We start from the raw sequence: 10730 nt of genomic DNA, 5'->3' as shown, positions 1-10730 counted from the left end.
GAAGGACCTTTATTCTAGCATTAGTAAACTTCTGCTAACAGCTAAAATGAACTTCTCAGTTTGTTTCCTTTACAGATGTTTTTAAGCCATCCTGCCACCGTGTTTCAGTATTGAGAAGCAATTTCTATATATTTTCAATATTTTTCAATCTAAAGAGAAGTGTGTTTTTCAGATACTTGCCATTGTGATCACAAGGCAAATTATTTCGTTTGATATTTGCAGTTTAAGGATCAGCACACACATCCCAGTTGTGTGCAGCTTTGAGAACTTGACACAATAACTGCATTTTACATCTTTTGCTCCTTAGGTTTAATTACCTTTAATCTGCTGTCGTAATTCTTTTCATTCCATTCCCCAAATCCATGAAAATTTGTCTCTTGCATTAAAAGCATCGAAACAAGCTCTGTTTAGAGCTCCACAATCTTCACTTTATAAACTACAGTTTGAAATATTTCTTCAGAATCCAATTCTACCTACGCAAAACTGTGTGAATAAATAATTTACTTTTGCAGGATTCAGCACCCTTAATTACACACACTCACGCACAAAATTAATTCAACCCACAGGATATTTTTCCCTCCTATGTGTGCTGTGTGTGTGCCCCTTTGGTTGCATTTTGAAATTTTTAAAATCATGTAAAACTCTGACTTAATAGAAATCAATAGAATTATGCCTTCTATTTTTATTATGTTCACGTGAAATTAATTAATTGAATCTTCTGAAAAATTACATTTAAGTTCTACTTATAATGAGTCAGAAACTTTGTTAGTGGTCTTACTTGGACCAGGAAAAGAAAAAGATTTAAATTTGTTCAATCTCTACCTGTTCCATATTCCTTGCTTACCTGCTGACATCTTCAATAATTTTTTGTCCTCTCAGGTACACATCATACTGACGGTCACATGTTCATTCAATTAGGAAAAGCTCTATGTATCCTTGGCCAGAATGAGTCTGATTTCAAATGCTGTGGGTACCACAAATCATTCACAGAAAACCACACAGCAGGGAGAGGGGAGGGAATGACAGAAAAATATTATCAAGTAATAAAAAGTAAATTCATGAGTCATACAGTACTTGCTGAAAGGAACATAAAGAACAAAATTGTGTTTTTACCATTGACTGAATGGGAACACGATCAAAAGTATTAAATTTTTTGCTCTGACTTATAGGATTGAATCTAGTTATGAAGAGCTTCTAACCAGAAATTGAACCTATATGGTTTTTAGAAAAGTCAAAATGAATTTTGTTCTAAACTTGCTGTACTCAGGCAGTAAATTAACACGGTCCTAAAACTGCAAAATTGAGGCTTCTGTAAAATACGACTCAATACAACTGATGTCACTTGCCTAAATTGATCAGATTAATGTGCTGGTACTTTGAGATGTGAGAGGTCTCTGCACATTAATCACCAGAAGGGTCAGACAAAGATAGTGTGTTTAATTCCAATGACCCAAGTATCCTGCAGCTGTGTGTATCTGTGTATAAGAGATATAAAGGCTCATTCAGGCCTCAGTCTTAAAACTGTCTTCCTCTCCCCACTCCTGAAATTTCACAACCCTGATTAGGCTCCTGGCATACAATTCTTTCATATACTGAAATTACTCAGAGGAGCAGCACACAAACCTAATACACTGCACTGTGAGGTAGATCAGCAACCAGCTCCTTCTCCTTCTGCAAACAGGACTAATTTGGGATCATTCAACTGCTAGGATTAAGGTACATAATTGCAATGCCAATTTCCACATATTTGTGCTGTCATCTACCAAATATAAAACAGGGGAAAGGCTGGACTATTTCTACCAGATTCACATCATGAAGACAGACAAGCAAGAATCACCATTTTTGTTATCAAGATAATTTTTTTTCTGAAACTCTGTCAGTCCTTTGTGGTTTCTGTGCCATGGAAAAGCCATTTTTGCCCACAGATTCATGCCACCCTTGAATTATTACCTAGGGCTTTACAAAGACAAAGGATCTCAGGAGATAGCTGGTCTCCACCTGTTGAACAGCTCTTGGTGTGCAGAGCATTTAGGAAGGGTGATGGGTAGTTGCTGGCATTTCAGATAGCAATGATCTCATTTAACTCTGTGGGCAGCTATATTACAGGCAGCTACAACTCAGCTATTCACCTGAAGTTCCAATATAGCCAGTGGAGAAACATATTATATAAATATATGCATGACTCAGAAAACATATTTTAGACATCTGCCTTCAGATGAGATTAATGTCATTCCAAAAATGAAATTTCTCTCTCTCAGTTACAGTGTGAGTCTCGACAAGTCCAGATGTAGGAATCTATGTTGCATATTCCTAACAGTCAGATGATTTTACTTTCCAATTTTCTTCTTCATCCAGTGACAGAGGACACTTTTTTTCACAGAGAAGGATAGTGAGAAACAGTCTGAATCAAAACTGATTCCTTTCTAAACATTTTGGAAAAGCTTCAGCCAGGAAATCATGGTTACAAAAACAGTCCAGAAATGGAAGCAGCTGAAAGCAAGTCATAACACTGATAGGAAAATTCAGGTTGAGACATCAACTGGTTTAAAATCCTACCAAAGCACTATGAGTATGAGCACGAACTATGAGATCAGACCAGGCTGCTAAGGACTTTGTACAGCTGGGACTTCCAGGAATGGCCACTATTCGACCTATCAGAGGAGCCTCTCCACTGCCTGCTCCCAGCAAAAACTTTCTCTTTTTTTGTTTCAACTTATGCCCCTGGCTGTTCTGCCTTGCACCTCTTTGAGAATCAGGCTCTAGTTCCTAAATAACTCTTTGTGGATGCTGAGGGAACTGTAAATATTCCCAAAAGCATGCCTTCTCCAGTCTGGATAGGATCAGCTCTCCATGTGGGGCAAGCACTCCAGCCCCATGATGCTTGGGATTTTCCATTAAGCCTACTCTTTCATATTTGGGGGAAGCAAAAAATGAACACAGGATCCAGTTGTGTTCTTGGCATTTATCCTTGTTTAATTTCATGAGGTTTCTGTTGGCATCTTACTCCAATCAAGAAGACAGCCCTACCATTGAGCTTATCAAATGTTTCCCCAGCTTTGTGTCACCTGCAAACTTGAGTGGAATGCATTCTACTACCTTTGCCAAGACATTGCAAAGACATTAAACAGGACTGACCTCTGCAGTACTCACCACAGGCACCCACATAGGGCACAATACATTAACCACTGATAATCCAAACAGTTTTCTGCCCAGGTAGTGTTATGGGTTATGTTTTGACTAGCTCCTCTCCCTACCCCCCACCATGGAGCTGCCGGCCCCTCCCCCGGGCTGTTTTATCTAGCCGGGTGTTTTTCGGCTTTTGGGGCTTTTTTGCCGCTGCTTCTGCTGCTGCTTCGGCTGCTGCTGCTTGCCGCTGCTTCTGCTGCCCCCCTGCCCCCCTTCCCTCCGCTGCTTCAGCTGCTTTTTCCCCCCCCTGGCTGCCTAAACTGCCCCTCTCTCCCCCCCCCCCCCCCATCCCTAAGATTTGCACCGGCTCCAGAGGAAACGGATCTGAACTTCGGAGACCACCTCTGGAAGTCTGCCAAAGAAGCTCTGCTGCCCTTCCTGGCGAAGATCTGCCGAGTTCATCTCAATCTGGGTCTGTGCTGGGAAGTGTTTCTTTTGTATTTTGTTAATAAGAAAGTTTTTTCCACTTTCCCCTGAAGAAAATTCTTTCCGAGCTTGGTGAAGGAAGGAATTGTAAGGGGGGGAGGGGACCCTTTGGAGGTCTTTTTCCTAAAATTTGTCCCAAACTTGGACAGGTAGTCACCCACCCATCCACATCATTATGTCCTACCCTGAATATAGATGAAATTTGCTCCTTCATGCTCTTAGCTAGAGCAGCAGAATCTAAATAACCAGACAAGAAAAAGCTTCATCCTAGAGTCCTATTTTTCTGCTCTGCGTGGAAGAGGAGATTTAGCTAATCTTCCATGGACCTACACAGTCTTGCTTCCAAAGCTGCTCAGCATAGCAAAATGATGAGCCAGGTGGGGTCCCTCAGGTTTGCAGACACATTCACAACTCCCAGGATGAAGACTGGGTGTGGTGTGGTCTTTGCCAAGGTCTGGAAAAACTCTTCACGGCCTTTATGCCTCAGGAAATCATCCTGGAAGGTGGAATGCAGAGTCAATGCACATGTGATATATGAATGTATGGAACCTGTCAATAAATGTCTCTGCCTAAAGTTGGCTTCAGGGTGGGCAGGAGGCTTGCTGGTTGCTGACCTCCTGCAAGAAGCAAAGGGGATATTGTTAGACTGAGGAGTTGGAGGTCATATCTTGTAGAAAACCAACAATGACTGTTTCTCTGCATTCTCACTTGTCAAGGAAGGATAGTAAAATTTAGCTATGGCATGACTAGTGAACCACAAAGCAGGAAGCTGAGCACAAAAACTTTATAATTATTCCTCATGGTGTCCCCCAGAAAAAAAAGTTTGCAGGGCGATAGTTCCTTCTGCAGGTTTAAAACACAAGAGCAAAAGCTACAAAATGGCAATTAAGATCCTCACAGAAGATTGTCTTTTCTCAGCTGTACCTCATGAATAATTTCTTCTGATTAGCTTGCACCTTCTGTGAATCAGCAAACTAAATGAAGCATTAGTTGTGCTATCAAAGTAACCACTTCCTTCAAGTAGATGACCAGTTTCTCCACAAATTATCCAAATCCAATGAAATCACAGACAGAAGATTAAATTACTTTTATGAAAGACGTTTTCAAGCTAGTTTGTGGCAGTCTCCTTCAAGAAATTCTACAACGTCCTTGTGCAGCAGAGAAAAATACAGAAAAAAAAGAACAGTGCACAATTAAAAAAAAAAAAAAAAGGAAAGGAAAAATGATTTTTAAAACCCCACTGCAATTTAGCAGAGCTGATTATTAAATAAGCTAGCACTAAAAGCAAATATTTTTTCCTGTTTTTCAGTGATGCGAAAAACCACCATAACTTGAGATGCTCCTAATTATATCAAATATTGGAAACCATCCCAGGCTTCTCAAGACATTCAGTCAATTTCCCATGGAACAGCAGAATGTTATCATGCACATCAGGAAAATAGGCTTCATATACATGAATGGGAAACCCAAGCTAAACAAAAGTAAAATAAAATGTAGAGTTACAAAAACAGTACATATCAACTTTGCTAACCTGGGAATATTTTTTTCAGATCCTGCTAGATACAGAAACAGACAAAATGTTGATTCATACAGAGCTCCCCATGTTCTCTATTCTGTAAGATTTCTTGTCAAGATTTTGTTTCAGTGCAAATCTCCTGGTAAAACCACCACCTGACATGAAGAACACAACATTTAATAAGACAGTTTTCATTAGAACACAAGTTCAGGAAAAAGGATGGAAAGATAGGATGTTTGCTTTGTTTTAGGGTGATTATGCAAACATTTACATCAAATGTGTACAATTTGTTATTTGAGTGATTACTAAAAAAAGGAAACTTGTATATAGTATAATTTTTCACTAAATATAACCTTTTACATTGATTTTCTTTTCTATCAAATGTTCCAATTTTCCACCATTAAAAGTGAAAAAAATATGTATATATCCATTAGAAAGCATCTGGATACTTACCTAAAAATGTAAAAAAAACCCCAAACCAAAACAAAACATAGATTAAATTATAAGGAAGAACTTGAATTATATTGGCATTTTATCCATAGAGTTTTCCTTTACGTAGAAAAGATCTCTTACATGTTTCTAGATTTCGTATAGATTAAAGACATTCCTAGTGTATATAAAAAATAATTTCTATTTTAAATACTTCCTAAATGTTAAATAAGAGTAGCATTACATTATTTTGGCCTTCTGTACAGTAAACATTATTTTGTTCACATATCTCTTGTTTATATCACATTTACAGACGAATATTTATTCAAGAGCTATTTGTCCCTTTTCACTACTGTAATCAATAGATACAAATTTTGGAGATGTCTAATTTTGCACTCCAGTTAAAACAGTAATTGCTAGGGAAGAGCTGGACTCAAAAATCAGGCACCACATAATCCTTGGCACAGAAACTAGGAAATCAAATAGAATTTTGAAGACTTTTAATATCCAAGCAAGCTCCTAAGACTGGGTTAATTTCAAACTATTTCTATCAGAACTTCAGATGTCTAGAACAAAATAGACCTTGCAGAGGTTTCTAACATAGAATTGTCCTTTAGTAAAACCAGTGGAGGCAGGGTTTTTAATTTCACTTTAGATTTTTTAAAAAAAAATTGACTGGGGATTTTAAGGTAATACTTCACAAAATTTGACCTCTGTGAAAGATTTTATTCATTAAAAATGTTTTTAATACACAATATGTTGCTAAAATAGTTATAAGCTGATGCACTTGCATTATATTTTAGCATTCAACTAAATTAGAACAAAGTTTGCTGCAAGTTAAATGCAGAAGACAGTATTAATCTAACACAATACAGTCTTTGCATCTAAGTGAGTTACTCTTTTCTCCTCTTACTGTGTTTGGAACTGTTTCTGTGGTTCCCTTCACTTCATCCTAAATTAAATGCTTCCAATTTGCCAAAATGGCTTTTACTCTAAAAGCACCCGTTGGCTGAGAAGGAGTCCACAGGGAAGTAGTTTGGGGCTCTACAGTAGAAACACTTAAGAAACAGTGAAAATAATGTCTATCAGATCATGTCTTTTATCAGGAAATATGCATTGGAGTTGATTTGGATGTCCCAGAAATGGAGCTTGGCTTGGTAAAGTCAGCCTAGAGTCGTAGAATCATAGAACCATTTGGGTTGGAAGGGACCTTGAGAGGTCATCCAAAGCAAACTCCCTGCAGTAAGCAGGAGTACCTTCTGTTAGGTTTCTCAGAGCCCTATCCAGCCAGGCCATGAATGTTTCCAGGGATGGTGTATCTACTACCTCACAGGGCAACATGTTCCTGTCTTTCAGCACCCTCACAGTAAAAAATGTCTTCCTTTTATCTTATCTAAATTGACCTTTTCTTTTCTTTATTTAAGCCCCTGTGCTATCACAATATCACAATATATCCTAAAAAATGTTGTCCCTATCTTTCTTATAAGCCCCTTTCAGGTACTGAAAGGATGCAACAAGGGCACAGGGAAGTCTTCTCCAGGCTCAACAATCCCAGTTCTCTCAGCCTTTCCTCATAAGAGGGATGCTCCATTCCTCTAATCATTCTTGTGGCCCTTCTCTGGACTTGCTTCAAAAGGTCTGTTTCTTTCTTGAGCTGGGGACCCCAGAGGTGGGTGCAGCACTGCAGGTGGGCTCTCACCACAGCAGAGCAGTGGGGAAGAATCCCCTCCTTGCTCTGCTGGCCACACTGCTGTGGATGCAGCCCAGGACATGTTTGGCTTTCTGGGTTGGGAGTGCACATTGCTGGGTTACATTCAGCCTCTCGTCCACCAACACCCCCAAGTCTTTCTTGCTCCTGATCTGTTCATCCCCCAGCCTGTATTGATGCTGATCCAAACTGGGTGTAGAACCCTGTAGTTTAATTTTTTAAACTTCATGACTTTCCAATGGACCCAATTCCAAGCCTGTTCAGGTCCCTCTAGACAGCATCCTGTCCTCCAGGTGTCTCAGTCTTCAACATGGTGTCATCTGTGGGTTTGCTGAGGATGCACTCAGTTCCTTTATTTATGTCATTGATGAAGATAATAAACACTACTGGTCCCAGCACAGACCCCTGAGGGACACCTCTTGTCACTGATCTCCATGCAGATCTTGAGCCATCTGTGGGCGTAGAAGAAATTACAGGTGACCTCACCCCTGATAAGTCACAATTGTACTAATTACCAAAGAAGAGGAACAGTCTTGCTCTTAGTGGGTCATAGCTGTGACTAATAAAGATAAGTGTGACAAAAGGGGGTGGTCTGGATAGTTGAGAGGATCTTAGAGGCAGAGAGCCTGGAGAAAGAGGACCTGGAGGAGCCCTGAGGAGGAAGAAGGCATACTCCAGAGAGATGCAAAGAAGAGCAAAATGAGGAAGAGAGTTGCTGCAGTCAAAGATCTGTTGTGAGGTCTGTCTGAGTCTGATGGAGACAGAGCCTGCTGTTGGAGCCTGCAGTCACAGCTGAGCTGTGCTCAGAGTCTGCAAACCAACACTTGCAGTCACAGTCCAGCAGGAAACAGCCAGAGTCTGCAGTAGGAGCTTGCTGTAGTCAGACTCAGAATGGCAAAACTGTGAAGAAGAATAAACTGGGACCCTTCTCATGCTTCTGAATGAGTCTGTATCTTGGCTCATTTCTACCCCTAGTGAGAGGTCTGCTGCAACAAGCCATTGACAATTCTTCTCTGGATGTAACCACCAATTCCTCATCCACTAAACAGTCCACCAATCAAATCTATATCTTTCCAATTTAGAGAGTAGGTTGTTGTAGGGGATCATGTCAAAGGCATTACAAAAGATGACAGATGACATCCCTTGTCAGAGCCCTTCCCTTGTGTACTGGTTTAGTCACTTCATCATAGAAGATTGATAGGCTAGTCAGACAAGACTGTCCTTTGTTAATGCTGTGGTAATTGTCTTCAGTGATCTCCCTGTGCCTTATTCTAAGAGGGTCTGTTCTGTGATTTTCCAAGGCACAGAGCTGAGGCCGACAGGTCCTTAGTTACCAGAGCCCTCCTTTCTACCCTTTTAAAAGTGGGTTTAGCGTTTACCTTTTTCTGGTCCCCTGGGACTTCACCTGACTGACATAACTTTTCAGACATCATGGAGAGTGGCAATTACATCATCCAATTCCCTCAGGACTCTGGGATGCAATCCCATCATGTCTCATAGATTTATACACAATCAGGTTCTTCACATCATCATGAACCTCTCTTCATGATCATCTCTTACAGAGTGAGGAACTTTTCTCCCCCTGTCCCTGCCTTGCAGACCATCCACTTGAGAGGTGTGGGAGGAGAGATTACCATTGAAGACTGAGGCAAAAGAGTCCCTCAGCCTACTCTATTGTTACCCTTTTGCCACTGATACTCACTGTGGAGGGATACCCTTTTTGTCCTTCTCTTTCTTGCTGACATAACTGTTATTCTTTACATCCTTGCCAAGTTCAGCTCCACCTTCCTGATTCCGTTCCTAGACAAAGAGGCAGCACACCCATCCTGTTCCCAGGATACCTGTCCCTGGTCCCCCTGCCTGTGCATTTCCTTCTTGGCCTTAAGTCTGATGAACAGGTCTTGACTTAGCCGTGCTGAGCCCTGCTTGTCTAATTTCTTACACTTAGAGATCAAGAGTATTTGTACTCTGTGAAAAGAGTCTTTCAAGATCTGTAAACTCTCAAGTGCTGCTGCCAGCCAACTTGTCTGTGTCTGATACCTGTATTATACCAAAGAAAATGTGAAAACTTTTTTTCCAGACCTCAGAAAATAAGGTCTCAGGAAATAAATCCTTTTTTATTTACTGGTTTCCCATGAACAGTGAAGTAAAGTGACTTCTTGTTCGAGATGAGCTGTGGAACAGCTAATTATCCACACAAGCAAATGGCCTGATGCACTTATCTCTCTGAGATAACAAAGCCTGAGTACTAACTAGGGAGGAAAGAGATAGATAGGTACACATTATTGTGTTCCTCTGCACACGAATGCTGGGTAAGGGGAGGGGATGATTTGTGGCTTGGCAGTTTTTTGACCTCAGACCTCAGCTGGAGTGATGCAAAATGCACCTCAATGCTTCAGAGTGGTGCAGAGCTGATTCATCGAGGGTGACTCACTCTATTAAGGATGTTCCTTAGCTGTAAGGCTGACCAAAGTACCAGAGAATCTGGAAAGTTTGTGAGCAATGCAAATAAATGAAAAACATTACATTCAGAAAGTCATAGTTTTTCAAGAGATGCTGCTCCTGATTTTTCTTGGCACAGCTGATCTTCGGGTGCCCCAGGACAAGCAAAGTGATGTAGGATAACACAGGCACCTGAACAGCTCTCTCAGAGGGCAGGGGGGAGAACAGCAGATAGAGAGCAATTTGGCAGGATGGTATCAGGTAGGACTTGCCTATATAATAAATGTGTGGGAAACCTCCATTTTGGACATTCATTTTAGTGCAAGGAGTGAAGGGGAATGGGGGTCACAACCTGCTAATCCTGTTGGTTATCAGCAAACCAGCAGGCACCCAGAGCACCTTGCTTGCTTGTGATTCTTCCACAGGAAGAGCACAACAGAGCACTAAGGGATGGCTTCATCAAGTGACAAGCTCATTGCCTTCACTGTTAGGTGTTTTTAGGTTTGTTTGGTCTCCACTGTCATGGCTTTTACAACTTTTAAATTTCTAAATTCACTTTAAATAAACTCTAAGTATAATGGAGTAGGGACCTCATGAACTTCCTAATTGTGTAACTTGTTTGTATTTTTTTCTTGAACTTCACACTTCTTCCAAATCCTACATTGCAGGGATTTAGAGTGGGGTCTTTTTAACTATTAAAGTTTTTGGTTTTTTTTTCTTAGAAAAACATTGTTCCACCTTTTCCCAGATCACAGGCAATTTTCCTTGGTAGGGAAGGATAACATATTTTTTTATCCTGCTCTATAACATGAGCAGCACATTTAAGGTGTTAGTATGCTGAAATGATAATCAAAACAATAAGGAGTGAAGACCATAATAATTTGGCTACAGATTTGATTTATAAAGTGAAAAATCAACCTTTTCACAAAACCACTTCAGAAATAACATTGGGTTTACCATTTTTATTTAGATAAAGTCAAAGAGAAAAAAGTAACAGCTGGTCTAATCTAGTAGTTTATTTAC

The sequence above is a fragment of the Erithacus rubecula genome (assembly GCF_903797595.1).
Source record: "Erithacus rubecula genome assembly, chromosome: 1".
In the NCBI taxonomy this organism is placed as follows: Eukaryota; Metazoa; Chordata; class Aves; order Passeriformes; family Muscicapidae; genus Erithacus; species Erithacus rubecula.
The sequence above is the reverse complement of the archived record's forward strand: the minus strand, read 5'-3'. Positions refer to the sequence as shown.